We start from the raw sequence: 14,353 nt of genomic DNA, 5'->3' as shown, positions 1-14,353 counted from the left end.
AGAAGGAGAAGAAAGACCTGTGAGCAGCTGCACTCTCCTTTTCCGAAGGACACAAAGCTGCAGAGCCCAGGGAGCTGAAGGGGCTGGGGCGCAAAATGGAGCGAGGAAGAATATGGGGCAACGGAAAGAGATCTAGCCCCCGCGCCCCACTAACCTTGGTAGAAGTGGGGGGAAAGGGGGAGACACTCCCAGGCTCCAGAGAGCAGCAACCCATCCCCCCCCCACAATTTCTCCGGATCTCCCAGGATCCCTGGGGATAAAACCCTGAGGGTCAGGGCACTGGAGCAATCTGCAGTCTACATCAGAGCCCAGAGAACCCCGGGCCCAAGCCAGCCCCTTCCCCTCCAAAGCCGAGGGATGGAGCCCAAAGAGGGGCCTGCCTGGAGTGGGGAAGCCCTCCGGGGGAATGGAGGGTCCAGGCTGCGGAGCTGGGAGAAGCAAGCCTGACAGGAACTCAAGGGGAAGAGAAGGAGCCTGGCAGGGCACAAGGGGGAAGAAAAGGTGCAGGAGAAAACAAGTCCATCAAAGAGAGAACTGCGAGAGGGGAATCAAAAGGGAGGGAGAATCTACCCAAGAACTGGGGGGGGGGGGGGGGGGGGGGCGGATAGTGATAGGAAGGAATGTTTGAGAAGACGTTTCTAATACTGGGCAGAATCGAAGGAAGGAGAACTCAAAAAGGAGGGAACAGGGATGGCAAAGAAGGAAGGACGAATACGAGCAAGCAGAGGGTGGAGGTTGAGAGCTGAATCAAAATGGTGGGGGGAGAGAAGGCCAGGTGGAACAGCAAAAACTGAAAGGCAACAGAGGTGGGAGGCAAGTACAAGAGGACCAGGGTTCAAGAGGCCCACTCCAGCAGAGGCCGGCGGTAGGCAAGCGAAAGTGGGTCACAAAAATAGGTGGGCAAGTGGACAGCTCCGAAAGGGGCAGAGCTGGGAGGAAAACACGAAATAAAGAGGAAGGGGCAGAAGTGAACAAATGAGAGAGCAGGTGCAAAAAGGATCTGGGGAGGCCTGTGAGATGCAGAATGGGGAGGGAGGGGGGCCGGGTCAGAGGAAACTTACCAAAGGTTGAGTTAAGTAAAGGGCAAGTCTGAGGAGGGTCAAAATGGAGAGGAGAGGACTTGGGAGCAAAGAGGAGGCGGGAAGCAAGTCTTCAGCAGAGAAGGGAAGGGGAGTCAAAGAAAGGGGGAGTAAATGAATGGACGAGCTCGAGAGTGCCAATGAGGAGAAGGGGAGAGAGGAAAGCGAAAGAACCCAGGGGCAGAGCGGGGGCCTGCACAGCAGCACTGGGGCTGCGGAGAGGGGGGGTGAGGGAGAGGAGGCAGGCAAGCGAAGGGCCGGAGGAGAGCTGCAGGGTCGCAGAAGGGGGAGGAGGCTGCTTCGTGGAAGGCAGAGAAGGAAAGCAAGCAGGGTAGGGGGCACAGCAAGATCCGAGTGTGGGCAAGGGGCAGAAAGGTCTGGAAGAAAGGAAAGGGTGTGAATGGCAAACGGGAGCCAGGGCTGAGAAGGGCAGGAGGCAGGCGCGATGCATCCGAGTCCCAGAGTGGGGAAGGGGACAGAAGTGAGGCACTGAAGGGGCAGAGCGCCGGGGGGCATCCCGGGAGGGGCAGCAGGTTCCGTGAGCGGGCCCGAGGGTCCAAGAGGGAGATGAAATTAGGTCCAAAGAGAAGACCTGGGGGCAGCAGCGCCAAGGCCAACAGGGTCTCAGATGGATCTCCAAAGAGGGGGAACCAACCGCAGTTCCTAAGGGGACAGCTCCTGGGGGTGCGAGAGGAGGGGTCACAGCAGATGGGTCAAAGAAGGGGACAGCCCCGAAGGGTGGGGAGAGCGGAATCGGAGACGCGGCAAAGGGTCACGAATCCCAAAGTGGGGGTCCAGAACGCAGGGATGCAGAAGGGTCCCCGAGGAGGTGGGTCCGGGATCACTGCAGAGTCCAGGAGGGGCGAGGGGCATCACGGAGCTGCCTGGGGTGGGGTGGGGGGGCGCAGAACTGGGAAGAGAGAGGCCGATCTGGGGGGGGCGAAGGCAGACCCCGAGATCCGCACGGGTCGGCGCGGGGCAGCGGCGGGGCCAGCGGGCCGGGGCAGGGCCCGAGGGCGGGCCGGGCCGCAGCGCGAGGCGGCGGGGCGGCCGGGGCCCGGGGGGCTGGGGGCCGCTCGCGCCCCTCCCCCTCCGGCTCCTCCATTGTTCGCGGGCTCCGGGCCCCGCCGTCCCCGCCTCCCCCTGGACCCCGCAGCGGGGCGGCGCCCGGCCTCGCCGCCGGGGCCCGCGGGCTCGCGCACTCACCAGCCGGGCGCTCAGCGCGGCGCCGGCCTCCGGGATCCCGGCAGCGGCCCCGGCGGCCCCGGCGCCATGTTCTGCTGCTCCTCGTCCAGCGGCGGCTGAGGCGGCGGCGGCGGCGGCGGCGGCGGCGGCGGCGGCGGCGGGGGGCCGGGCGGACCCTCCCTCGCGGGCTCCCTCCTCCGCCTCCTCCACCTCCTCCTCCCGCCGCGCCGCGGCTCTCCCTCGGGGCGGGGGGCGGGGAGGGGAAGGGGGGAGGGGCGGGAACCAGGGGGAGGGCGGACCAGCCTCGCTTGCTCCCTCCCTCCCTCCCTCCTTCGCAATGGCGGCGGCGGCGGCGGCGCCTCCTTCCTGCGGCCGCCGCTCCCGCGAGCGCGCCCCTCGCTACTGCGCGTGCGTGGCGCGAGGACCGTTGCAGGGGGATAACGGCCCCTGGGCGCGCGCCGCAAGGGGATGACCGGCGCGGGGCAGGGGAGAAGCGAGAGCGCGTGCGCGCCCCAGGGGCTCCTTGCCGCCGCCGCCGCCGCGGCCTAGGGCTGAGAATGGGCGCCGAGGACGCAGTGCGCGTGCGCCCCAAGAAAATGCCGCTAATGCGGTGGCTGCGGCGCGAGGAGACCCGCGACCCGGCAGAGGGAGTGCGGGGGGCGAGTGCGCGTGCGCTGGAAGGGCTGCCAGCCGCCGCAGCCCCTGGCGGGAGGCGGAGGGAGTGGCCCGCGGGAGGCGCGCGCACCCTTGCGCGCCCCAGAAGCAGCCAATGCCCCCCGCCCCCCCGTCGCGCTGGTTCTTGCAGAAAGCGGGAGGGAGAGGCATGGCCCGGCTTTGGGGGCGGGGGCGAAGGACGCGATCCCGCTCGCGCGGGACCTGACCAGCCAATGGGAGGCGAGGGGAGGTGGTTTTGCCGCGCGAGCCGCAGCCCCCGGGATAACGGAGGAGGACAGAGGGGGCGACGTAACGTGGGGCGGTGGGGTGGGGCTGAGGAGGAGGTAGCGCACCCAGCGGAGGAGCTGATTGGGGGACGTGAGGAGGCGTGGCCCGCCGCAGCCCAATCCCAGCGTCTCATTTCGTCGTCCCGGAAGAAGGGGCGGGGCCGGGGAGCGCGTGCTCTTTCCCTGACCGTGAAGGAAATCTGCGGGCAACGCGCGCGGTAATGCAACTTGCTCTTCAGTCGGCGACCTTCTGATCCCCGGGAGAGGGGCCAGGGCCCGGCCCTGCGCGCAGCCCTGGCCTCCGAGTCAGCCGTGTAGAAATGACTGCAAATCAAATGTCAGTTGTGATGCCTGGAGCGGAAATAGTAGTGATGGGAGGGGGCAACGCTGTAACCCTTGAGTTCCTCTGATCTGAGGAGGGGTTCCTCTGGGACCCCTCCGGAAGTACGGATCGTGGAAGATGAACATTCTGGGCGCCGAGTCAATATTTATGGAATGCATGAAGAAAGGCTGTGCTTCCTATTGCGTTCTGTGTTTCTTTTCTCAGTCTTTTCATCTATAAAATGGAATGATAATCTTACCTCCCTCATAGGGTTGCTGTGAGAATTAAATGAATTATATTTGTAAAGTGCTGAAAATCGTGCCTTGCGTTATGCGTTGAGAAATAAAATTACATGCGCTCAAGTTTTAAAACATCCCAGTAAATAAAGCTTTTCTGATTACTGATCAGGGTCGTTTCCACTGACTTTTTAAAAAATTTATCACTTTCAATACATGAAATTTTATTTTCAGTTGTTCGTGACTTTTTTTTTTTAAGTTGTTTTAAGCACTGTGGGCTAGATTTTCTCTACGCTGCCACTGCAACCCCTGGTTTGTAAGCTATTTTGAGGTCATTTGAGGGAACACTGGAAAGACTAGGGGGAGGGGACACTCGATTCCCCTACCTCAAATTAATATACGTTAATAACTCCAATGCAGTGTTCTAGGTCCTTCCAATCTTGGAAAGTTTCTGACCTGGCAGCACCTGGAGGAGAGAGAAGACTGGTTTTACTCTGGACCTAGATGGCCCCTTCCCCTCTTTTGGAGCCTGTCAACTCCGCCTTATCCTTCAAGTCTAGCTCGAAGTCACTTCCTCAACGTGGCCTCCCACATTTGGCCTGACCCCTCATTCTTTGATAAAAGTGGGCACCTTATGCCAGACAACATTCTAAAGCACTTTAAACATATTACCTCAACCCTCACAACACTTTATAAGAAGGTTATAGTCATTATTCCAGTAAACTAAGGCACAGAGAGGTTACACAGCTAGTAAGTGGCAGCTTTGACATTCAAACCCAGACAGCTGGGGTCAGATAACCGCACACCTAGCACTTTTTCACAGCATTCCATTGGGGTTGAAGTTCTGTATCGGTATCATCATTTTATGGGTGAGCCCTTTGAAGGCAGAGACTCTCTCCGACTAGTTCCTTGGTTTGGCAAGTGGCCCACGATAAATACTTGTTAATGGATAAATGAATAAATCCAATGTTAAGCACGGGAGCGATGGCTGGCACTGGGGCATGGTAGCCAAAAAGACACAGTCCTTGTCCAATGGCTAACTCCTACGCCCTTTTCAGATGCTAGCTCAAATATCCTCTCTTCCAGAAGGCCCCTGCCAGGCTGCATCAGGCATCCCCTTTAGGCTCCCACAGCCCCTCTGGGTCTCCATCCAAGCCCCCTCTGGGTGGTCCCTATCTAGTGACATAGGTCTTTCTCTCCCACCGGACTGTGAGACCTGTGAGAGCAGGGCTGGAGCTGTCTTAGTCATCATTGATGTCCCCAGCATAGGTCCAGACACAAAGCAGGGGCTCAGGTAGAGTTTCCCTAGATGCAGGAACGGAACTACCAAGGAGCGCCTCCCCAGCTCTGCAATTCTTTCCAGTGCGCAAGAGGGCGGATGATCGCTGAGCAAGCCAACCACAGGAAGCAGGCTTCCCTGGGGGCAGCCGCCCCCGCGCACCCGGCCAGCCTCCACTCCAGGATAAATAAACAACCGAGTAAACAATTAGCTGACTTACAGAAGTGCCGACTGCCGGCCTGGGCCGCTGTCAAGATTTCTCAAGCATCGCCCTAGGGGCCCAGATGGCCGGCACTGGAGGTCACATCCACCGGAGGGCCGGGGTAGGTACAAGGCGGGGCCTGGGAATACGGACCCGCATTAGAGAGATACACAAGCAGAAAAATCCACAGAAGAGTTTTTGCAAAGAGGGTGGAGGTGCTGCGGCATATTCTCTCTCCATTCCTCAGTGTCAGAAAGAATCAGAGGGTGGGGACCAGGGCTGCGCTTGACCAAAGAGTCGGCGAGCTCACAGCGCCCCCAACAAACCGAACAGAGGAAGCTGCGGCTCGCTGGTGCAGCCGGGGATGTCAGAGAGCAGTGAACTCTTCCGCCATTGGCTGGAAGGGCAGCCAATCACAAGAAAGGACCGGGAGGCGGAGATGCTCGGATTCACTGCACGATCCCGGCGCCGGGCCAGGGCTTGACACGCAGTGGGCACGCACTAAACATCTGATAGGAGGATGGGTGAGGACCCTCTCAACTTCTATAAACTTGAAAAATGGAAATAGAGGGCCAGCCCCAGTGGCCTAGTGGTTAAGTTCAGCTCGCTTCCCTTCCGGGGGCCAGGGATCGGTTCCGGGCGCAGACCTACCTCTCTCTGTTAGCGGCCATGCTGCTCTGGCGGCCCATATACTAAAAAATAGAGGACGATTGGCGTGGATGTTGGCTCAAGGCGAATCTTCCTCAGCAAAAAAAAAAAAAAAAAAAAAAAGGAAATATAACATGCATACCAAGAAGTTCACAAATCACAAACATACAGCTGGATGAATATTCACAAAGAGAACACATCCTTGTAACCAGCATCCAGATTAAGAAACAGAATATGACCTATGTTTCAGAAGCACACCCTGCCATGTCCCCTTCCAGTCACTCCCCTCCCCCCACAAGGAGAACCTCTATCTTGACTTCTATGACTGTGGATTGCTTTTCCCTGTTTTTATGCTTTATATAAATGGAATATGGTAAGTGACTTCTTCTCTTTTCTTTTCTTTTCTTTTTTTGAGGAAAATTAGCCCTGAGCTAAGATCTGCTGCCAATCCTCCTCTTTTTTTTTTTTTTTTTTTTTTTGCTGAGGAAGATTGGCCCTGAGCTAACATCCATGCCCATCTTCCTCTACTGTATATGTGGGATACCTGCCACAGCATGGCTTGCCAAGCAGTGCCACATTCGCACCCAGGATCCAAAGTGATGAACCCCATGCCACTGAAGTGGAACATTCTAACTTACACCACTGCACCACCAGGCCAGCGGGTAACTGGCTTCTTTTGATCAACATTGGTAGATTCATCCACATTACTGTGTGTAGAAGTAGATCCTTCATTCTCAGGGCTGTCTAGTATTCCACGGTGTGAATGAACCACGATGTATTTATCCATTCTGCTGGTAGTGAGCATCAAGGTAGTTGCCACTTTTTAGATATTACGAATAGTGCTGCTATGAACAAGTTAGGACATGTCTTTTGGGAAACATGTACTTCTTTCTGGTAGGTGTGTACCTAAGAGTAAAATTCCTGGGTGTGGTCGTGTTCACCTTCCCCAACCAGTTTCCCACAATGGATGTACCAATTTTCAATCACCTTCTTAAGGATTTCAGCTGCTCCACCTTTTCCGAAACACTTGATATTGTCTGTCCTTTTAATTTTGGCTATTCTAATGTCTGGGTAGTGGTATCCCATTGTTGGGTTTTTTATTTTTTCTTTTTTGAGGAAGATTAGCCCTGAGCTAACATCTGCTGCCAATCCTCCTCATTTTGCTGAGGAAGCCTGGCCCTGAGCTAACATCTGTGCCCATCTTCCTCTACTTTATATGTGGGACACCTGCCACAGCATGGCTTGCCAAGTGGTGCCATGTCCGCACCCAGGATCTGAACCGGGGAACCCTGGGCCACCGAAGTGGAACATGCGCACTTAACCACTGTGCCACCAGGCCGGCCCCTACTTTTATTTTTGATTACACAATAATACATGAATTTCTTGTCCTTGAAAAAATTTAAAATACTCCAGAGAAGAGGCAGTCTCCTTGGACAACACAAAGCCATCCCACTTGCCTCTCCAGAAACATGTTTTCCGCCAGACCTCTCTATACATGTACGTGAATGCAGCATATAGTGTCTAGAGGCATTGACTCTGGAGACAGAATGCCTGGACTAGCATCTCAGCTCCACCATTTACAAGCTGTGTGACCTTGGGCAAGTTACTCAACTTCTCTGTACCTCCATTTCCTCATCTACAAAATGGGACTGATAATATTAGTACCTACCTCACAGAGTTGTTTTAAGGTTTCAATACATGAATTGCTTAGAAAAATGCCTAGAACATGGCAAGCGTTATGTTGGTGATATTTACTACTGAGTTGTGAAGTTTTTTTTTAACATAAATCGTGTAACATTTTTTATTGTGGTAAAATATAAGTAACACAAAATTTACCATTTTAAGCACTTTTAGGTGTACAATTCAGTGGCATTAAGTACATTCATAGTGTTGTGCAGCCATCAGCTCTATCCATTTTTAGAACTTTTTCATTATTCCAAACAGAAAGTCTGTATTCATTATACGATACCTCCTCATTCTGCCTCCCTCCCACACCCCAGCCCCTGGTAACCTCTCTTCTACTTCCTGTCTTTATAAATTGCCTGCGCAGAGGTTAAGTGCGCACATTCTGCTTCAGCGGCCCGGGGTTCCCTTGTTCGGATCCCGGTGTGGACATGGCACCACTTGGTGCCGTGCTGTGGCAGGCGTCCCACATATAAAGTAGAGGAAGATGGGCACGGATGTTAGCTCAGGGCCAGTCTTCCTCAACAAAAAGGGGAGGATTGGCAGCAGAGGTTAGCTCAGGGCTAATCTTCCCCCCCTCAAAAATTGCCTATTCTAGGCACCTCATATAAATGGAATCATACGATATTTATCCTTTTGTGTCTGGCTTCTTTCACTTAGTCTAACGTTTTCAAGGTTCATCCACGTTGTAGCATGGGTCAGAACTGCCTTCCTCTTTCAGGCTGAATAATATTCTCTTGTGTGTATATACTACCTTCTGTTTATCCATTCATTTGTTGATGGACATCTGGATTTTTGCCTATTGTGAATAATGCTGCCGTGAACGTTGGCGTACAAGTATCTGTTTGAGTCCCTGTTTTTAATTCTTTGGGGATATATACCTAGAAATAAAATAGCCAGATTAGGGCCAGCCCTGGTGGCCTAGTAGTTAAATTCGGCATCCTCTGCTTCAGCAGCCTGGGTTTGGTTCCCAGGCTCGGACCTACGCCATTCCTCTGTCAGTGGCCATGCTGTGGTGGTGGCTCACGTACAAAGAAGAAGAAGATTGGCAGTGATGTGACATGGATCAGGGCTGTCCCAGGGAGGGAAGCCCAAGGCGTCCTGGCCTACACGCTGATCTATATGACCCAATTCATAGCTAACATTATACGACCACCCAATAACCAGACCCCACCTGCACTGATACCATTTTAATGACTTTTACATCCTCTTTCCTTTGTTTGGTAAAAATAAGTCACATACCCGCGCCTTATAAATTTAGCCCTGACCCTCAACACATTGCAGCTCTTCACTGCCCACGGGTCCCTGTGCTATTCTCTGAATAAAGGAGCACTACTGCCAGACCTTGAGGGTCCAAGAAATCTTTCTTTTGGGGCTGGCCCCGTGGCCGAGTGGTTAAGTTCATGCGCTCCACTGCAGGTGGCCCAGGGTTTCGTTGGTTCGAATCCTGGGCACGGACATGGCACTGCTCATTAGGCCACGCTGAGGCGGCATCCCACATGCCACAACCAGAAGGACCCACAATGAAGAATATACAACTATGTACTGGGGGGCTTTGGGGAGAAAAAGGAAAAAAAATAAAATCTTTAAAAAAACACAAAAAAGAAATCTTTCTTTTGACTCTTTGAGTCTCTGAGCCCACATCAGATGTTAGCTTAGGGTGACTCTTCCTCAGGAAGAAAAAAAATTGCTAGATCATATGGTAATTCTATGTTTAACTTTTTTGAGGAACCACCAAATTATTTTCCACAAATGGCTACACCATTTTATATTCCTACCCACAATGTACGAGGGTTCGCATTTCTCCATATCCTTGTCAAGACTTGTTATTTCCTGTTTGTTTTTTTGGTTTGGTTGGGGTTTTTTTTTTTAAAGATTTTATTTTTCCTTTTTCTCCCCAAAGCTCCCCGGTACACAGTTGTGTATTTTTAGTTGTGGATCCTTCTAGCTGTGGGATGTGGGACGCCGCCTCAGCATGGCCTGATGAGTGGTGCCATGTCCTCACCCAGGATCTGAACTGGCGAAACCCTGGGCCGCCGAAGTGGAGCACGTGAACTCAACCACTCGGCCAAGGGTGGTTTCTTGATAGCGTCCTTTGATGCACAAATTTTTTTTTTTTTTTTGAGGAAGATGAGCCCTGAGCTAACATCTGCTGCCAATCTTCTTCTTTTTGCTGAGGAAGACTGGCTCTGAGCTAACATCCGTGCCCATCTTCCTCTACTTTCTATGTGGGACAGCTGCCACAGCATGGCTTGCCAAGCTGTGCCATGTCCGCACCCAGGATCCGAACTGGCGAACCCTTGGCCGCCAAAGCGGAACGTGTGCACTTAACCACTGTGCCACCGGGCTGGCCCCATGCACAAATTTTAAATTGTGATGGAGTTCAATTTATTTTTTCTTTTGTTGCCTACACTTTTGGTATCATACAAGTCATATAACTTTTAAAAAGAAAACTGTGGCAGAGATTACCTTAGCCAACTGGTCAGACTTAACATCAGCAAGGCGGAGACAAACCACATCACATGCCCCAGGTGGGATGCTCCGAGAAGGACACAGAATCCCTTCTGAGACATTCCTGCCCCTAAAACTTCAACCTGGATCTGCTCATGAGAAAACATCACACAAACCCAAATTAAGGGACATTTTGCAAAATAATTGATGTAGATTGTTCAAAAATGCCAATGTCTTGAAATACTGACCAGGCCAGGGGACCATTCCAGAAGAAAGGAAATGAAAGGAACATGACAACTAAATGCAACCTATGATCCTGGATTGGATTCTGGAACAGAAAAAAAATCTATGACGAATATTCTTGGGAAGATCAGAGTTATTTTTAATATGGACCTATATTAGATAACAGTGTAGTTTTAATGTTAAATCTGCTGAATGTGATCATTAGATTGTGGTTATGGGGAAGATGTCCTTGTTCTTTCTTTTTCTTTCTTTCTTTTTTTTTTTTTTGGTGAGGAAGATTGGCCCTGAGCTAACATCTGTGTCGACCTTCCTCTACTTAGTATGTGGGATGCCACCACAGCATGGCTTGATGCACGGTGTGTAGGTCCATCCAAACATGTGAACGCCAGGCCACCAAAGCAGAGCATGCAAACTTAACCACTACGCCACCTGCCGGCCCAGAGATGTCCTTGTTCTTTTTTGGTTTTTTTTTTAAAGATTGGCACCTGAGCTAACAACTGTTGCCAATCTTTTTTATTTTTTCTGCTTTTTCTTCCTAAATCCCCCCAGTACATAGTTGCAGATTTTAGTTGTGGGTCCTCCTACTTGTGGCATGTGGGATGCTGCCTCAGTGTGGCCTGACGAGTGGTGCCATATCCGCGTCCAGGATTTGAATCTGCAAAACCCTGGGCCGCCGAGGCGGAGCGTGCAAACTTAACCACTCGGCCACGGGGCCAGGCCCTGTCCCTTATTCTTAAGAGGACCACACCGAAGCGTCACAAAGCCTTTTGGGATAAGTGGCCCAATGTCTGCAACCAACTTAAAAATGGTTCAAATAAATATGTAAAGAGTAAATGTGGTGTCGGCAATTAGTTCATCTCATATATAACATATATTAGATGAATGAATAATGTATCGGAGGTCATTGTACTGCTATTACTACTTTTTAGCAGATATGAAAATCTTCTATGTAAAACGTTGGAGAGATAATAAAAAAAGTCAAATGATACAAGGTGTGGGTACCACTCTGTGGCTTCCTTTATTTCTCCATCACATCTTAGGGCCGCTCCAGGTCAATACAGAGAGATCTCTCCCGTTCATCTTAACTACTGCATAATATTTTGCTATGTGACTGCATATGGACCGATTGACTGTCCCCCCGTCCAAGCATAGTTTGTCTCTTTCTGATTTTTCCCTATGGCGAGCACGCTGTAAGGACATTGCAAGGGAGAGCATCTTTCCAGAGTCCATACTGAAGTGGATGTGCTAGGACTGGTCCTTTCTGTCTGTACCTGCGGGATGTCATCTCAGACTCTAAACCATGCAGGTCGTGAGATTTCTGAGAGCAGAGACAAAGTCTGTTTCCGGCTTGGGCACTCTATCCTCCCCGCCCATATTAATCATTGCTTGCTTAATTTCCTCTTGTCCTTCTGATCTCAGCTCAAATGCCACGCCCGCTGGGGAGCTGTCCCTAACTCTTCCGCCACAGGTAATTGTGGTGGCCAGCCCCCAAGATGGACCTCGATGATTCCCACCTGGGATTCAGGTCCCCTCCTACCTAGGGTACGGTGGATCTGTGTACCAATGGGATATTGTGGAAATGACAGGGCTTGACTTCCGAGGCAAGATCATAAAAGACATTGCAGCTTCCGCCTTGCCCTTGCTGGGATCATTCAGTCTAGGGGAAAACAGCTGCCACACGAGGACACACATGTGCTTGTGCAGAGGTCCACCCATCAGTTGCTGAGGAACAGAGGCCTCCTGACAGCGAGCGTTCTTCAGCCGACCCTGTGAGTGAGCCTCCCGGAGCCCCGCAGATCCCTCAGCCCCAGTCAAGCCCTCAGGTGACTGCACCCCCAGCTGACATCCAACTTCGCCCTCAGGAGAGACTCCAAGCCAGAACCACCCAGCAGGGCTGCTTCCTTCCTGATCCATGGAAACTATGAGTGATAAGAAATGTTTAGTGTTGTTTGCTGTCTTTTTTTTTTTTTTTTTTTTGTGAGGAAGATTGGCCCGGAGCTAGCATCTGTTGCCAATCTTCCTCTTTTTTTTTTTTATTTTTCTCCCCAAAGCCATACATAGTTGTATATCCTGGTTGTAGGTCATTCTAGTTCTTCTATGTGGGACGCCGCCTCAGCATGGCTTGGTGAGCAGTGTGTAGGTCCACGCCTGGGATCCAAATCCATGAACCCCGGGCCGCCGAAGTGGAGCAAGCGCGCAAACTTAACCACTCAGCCATGGGGCTGGCCCTCTAAGTCGTTTTTAATTTATCTGTGTAGTGTCATCTAAATGTATTTCCCCTGCTAGACCGTGAATGCTGTCAGGGTGGGGACAGTGTCTGTTTTCTTGCTGCCTGTTCATTTATTCATTCATTCATTCATTCAGCAGATGTCTCTTGAATACCAGCCTTGTGCCAGGCATGAAGCTGAGCCCTGGAGAGCAGGGCTGGGACTAAGGTGGGACAAGTGAGCTGCCCAGGGAACAGATTTAAAGAGGGGCTCACTGTCAGGCTCATGCAAGGGCTGGCTCAGCACCTAACGGTGACCGCCTTTTTAAATTTTGTACCCTGGGCACCTTGCTTTCCTGATCCTGGTCCCAGTCCTGTTGGAGATAGAGCGGTGTGTAAGACAGAAATGAGCTCTGACCTCTTTTTGCCTTTACAATTATTCCATAGCTATGTATTAGTTTTTCTGCCATTACTACACTTTTAATTAACATTGTTCTATGATGTGCTTTGTTTTTATTAGGGCAAGTCTCCCCTTTACTTTAATAAATGTAGTAATACCTTTATTGAGTGCTTACTACATGCCACCGTGTTCTAGGCGATGTAGATAGTTAATAGACAGGGTCTACCATCATCAGCTTACCACCTAATGGGGGATCTAGATAATGCGTGCACACACACACATCCCCAAAGAAAATCATTAGAAGTTGTAATAAAGACTATAAAAAATAAAACATTGTGGATCTAGAGAATTCTGGAGGCAGGAGAGGGGGACCTTTGTGTGTAGGGTCCTCTATATGGGTCTGTGGAGGTGGTGTTTAAGATAAAGGAAGAGGAGAGACCAGCCAAAGGATGAATAAGGGGAGGCGGGAAAGACTTCTTGCATTTGAGCAACCCTACTGGGGTGACCCCTTGATCGCCCCTATTTTACAGATGAAGAAATTGAGTTAAGAGGTGAAGTTGATGGGCTGGCCCCGTGGCCGAGTGGTTAAGTTCACGCGCTCCGCTGAAGGCGGCCCAGGGTTTCGTTGGTTCGAATCCTGGGCTCAGACATGGCACTGTTGATCAAACCAGGCTGAGGCGGCGTCCCACATGCCACAACTAGAAGGACCCACAACAAAGAATATACAACTGCGTACCGGGGGGGCTTTGGGGATTAAAAAGGGAAAAAAATAAAATCTTTACCAAGAAAAAAAAAAAAAGGAGGTGAAGTTGGGGCTGGCCCCATGGTGGAGTGGTTAAGTTCATGCGCTCCTCTTCAGTGATCCAGGGTTCACCAGGTAGGATCCTGGGGACAGACTTACACACGCCCTCGTCAAGCCATGCTACGGCAGCATCCTACATAGAAGAACGAGAAGGACTTACAACTAGGATACACAACTATGTACTGGGGCTTTGGGGAGAAAAAACAAAAAGAGGAAGGTTGGCAAGAGATGTTAGCTCAGGGCCAATCTTTCTCAAAAAAAAAGGGGGTGAAGTTGCCGGTCCAAAGTCACAGTTAGGAAATGCAAGACGGAGAATGTGCACACAGTTCTGACTCTCAAATTCATCTTAAACCAGTGTCTCCCACACTCAGTGTATTTTAAACGCACTGGGTGATCACGGTAAGACAGTTAAATTTCCAGCTCCCTAAGCCAGTTTCTTATTTAAATCTACTATTCCAAGACTATACTTTCAGTGATCATTTCTACAGTTCGTAAATCTACTATTCCCAGCACGCCTTTCTCGCTTTGGCGGGTAAGTGGAGGGAGAGTTACCAGAACTACATTTCCCAGAATGCAACTTCCGCCGCACTGGCTGTCAAGCATTTCGGGAATTGCAGTCCTCCGAAAAGACATTCACTCGAGGCTCCCAGCATGCATTTGGAGTCTGAACCTTAAT

General features: G+C 51.5%; 1 protein-coding gene across 2 annotated transcripts in view; it reads right to left on the bottom strand.

The window, feature by feature from the left end:
* The window catches only part of ARHGAP35 (Rho GTPase activating protein 35), a 114,286-nt gene extending 108,701 nt beyond the window's left edge, over positions 1-5,585 (bottom strand). Inside the window, exon 1 of one of the 2 annotated variants that reach the window (XM_070223076.1) lies at positions 5,263-5,585. The gene's annotated coding sequence lies outside the window, so the exon portion shown is untranslated. Of the gene's footprint in view, positions 1-2,285; positions 2,425-5,262 lie in introns of those variants that run through there. The other variant, XM_023649975.2, reaches the window with a different exon arrangement.
* Positions 5,586-14,353: the final 8,768 nt, after the last annotated feature.

This window comes from Equus caballus, chromosome 10 (genome assembly GCF_041296265.1).
Source record: "Equus caballus isolate H_3958 breed thoroughbred chromosome 10, TB-T2T, whole genome shotgun sequence".
NCBI lineage: Eukaryota > Metazoa > Chordata > Mammalia > Perissodactyla > Equidae > Equus > Equus caballus.
Note: the sequence above shows the minus strand (reverse complement) of the source record. Positions and strands in the feature narration are given on the sequence as shown.